Here is a 2,144-nt window from a genome sequence, read left to right as displayed (position 1 = left end):
TGATGTAAGAGGACTGCTATCTATTGTAATCATTTATCATTTTCAATAGACAACCATTTTACAATTCCATTTGAAGATTAAATGGATTTCTAAAATATATTTAAACTGAGTACAACCCTACTGTACTAAAAATCTCAGGATTTCTTCAAGCATCTTGGGTCTCGAGATTAATTTGAGAGGCATCGCAGAGATGGAAATCTCAATTTCAGAGTATAAATTTAAGCAGGTATATCCACACAGACACACAGAGAGAGAGAGAGAGACTGTTATGGAGCAGAGGAAGAGCCCAAGTGGACTAGAACTGAACCGGGAAGATCAATTGCAATAGAAGGCTGTGCCTGGGACAGGCGTGTTCTTGGAATGGATAATAGTTGTACTAAGGTCGGAATTGACATAGTCAAAGGGATAAGAAACAAAGCAGCAAGACAGATATATTTTCCCCAAGGCCATGATGGATATTCTCTAACAAGAAAAATCCTACAGTGATTATTTTCATCTGATTCATTCTCCCTGTGGGGTGCTCCATAGTTACTTCATAAAAAAATTCTACTTTCCCTTACCGCAGTTTTCTTTTTAATTTTAAGTCCAAATATTAGTCTTTCTGGCAGAGAAGGCAGAAACAATTAGCAGTTGAGCAATTCTTTAAGGAATTGTGTAGAAAAGCTTCCAAATCATGAATGTATAGTTCTGTTTTGTTCACTAGATTTTAACCCACATAATTCATTCGTATAAAAATATTTACTTAGATATTTAGCAACGCTTTCTATACAGATGGCCAGAGATCTACAGAACGTGCCTACACTCTTATATATGGTTTACCTTCATTTTCCAGATCACCTGGAAGTAATTATTAACTGAAACCTTATAAATCTATGGCAAATTTTAGATCATTTCTTCAATAACAGAAAAAAAATGTCTAGACTCTTCACCTTTCATTGTCATAGCAATGAGAAAGAATAAGGAAATAGAACTGAGGGAAGTTGGTGCTCAGTAATATTAGCTACCATTTATATGGGATGTCCAAAGGAACACTGTGAGAGATTCTCAAGGCTAAATGAGGCTAAAACACAGTTATTTAGCCAAGTTTTCTAAAACCAGGGAAAAGAAAACAAGCAGTGAGCCAAAAGGCAAAGCAGAATGCAGATGAGCAAGTTAAATGAAGCCATTAAAACAGAAACTGAGCAGAAATAAAGAGAAGTTAGACAATGAGAATAGGCAGTTGTACATGGAGTGGGCTGAGGTGGAATTATGACTGAACCAGGTAATGGCTGATGGAGAAAACCCCAAACGAGTGTGTCTATATAATCATGTCATGGATGTATGTGAATTTCATCAAGATAAATGAATAATAATCTTCCTCTCGTTCCAGCAAACTGCGCACAAAAGTATTCATAAAACGTTATGACTTTGTGTGGCACTGTAGGATGCCACAGAATGACACCATTTCAAATGGCCCTATTTGTCTGAAGGACTGGAGTTCATGCTTCATCCTCTTTCCATAGGCAAAAAGGTGACCAAAAATCTTTTATATCTGCTTACGTGGGACAATAACATTAATCATGACTGATCACTGCCTTGAGTCCACTTCAAGTCAAATGTTCAAATTTTCTTATCCTACCCTTTTTAGGAAAATGTAAAAAATAAGAGATGCTAATAGACAAATGACTCTGCACCATCATAGGTTATAGAATATTAATTGCCAAAACACCAGACCAGTTCTGAGAGTACAAAAATGTTTTAGGGCATTCACAGATTACTGAGAAATTCAGGGGTAGCTGCAGATTACCAAATCAGAAGAGATTGGCAGGAAGGAAAAGCAATTAACATACTGAGTCTTAGTTGATCTTAATTATAGAAACAAAGCATTTAATTTTAAGTAATGTCAAAATAAAGTTCTTCTCTCTCATTTTCTGGAGAGAAGTACATGACTGTTTGTACAAAACTCGACTTATTCGTTGGACTTCTAGAAAAGGGAAAAACTACCTAACGCAAGTAATAAGTAATATTTTGACCATTGAAGAGTTATGTCAATATACAATGTTCTGAAAAATCGTTCAGTACAAAGGAAGTCAACAGTCCCCTTGAAGTTTGTTTTCAAATATGGGTGACCAAGAACATCTCATACTTAACAGAACATCTTATGT

Source organism: Mustela nigripes, chromosome 1, assembly GCF_022355385.1.
Source record: "Mustela nigripes isolate SB6536 chromosome 1, MUSNIG.SB6536, whole genome shotgun sequence".
Taxonomy (NCBI): domain Eukaryota; kingdom Metazoa; phylum Chordata; class Mammalia; order Carnivora; family Mustelidae; genus Mustela; species Mustela nigripes.
The sequence above is the reverse complement of the archived record's forward strand: the minus strand, read 5'-3'. Positions refer to the sequence as shown.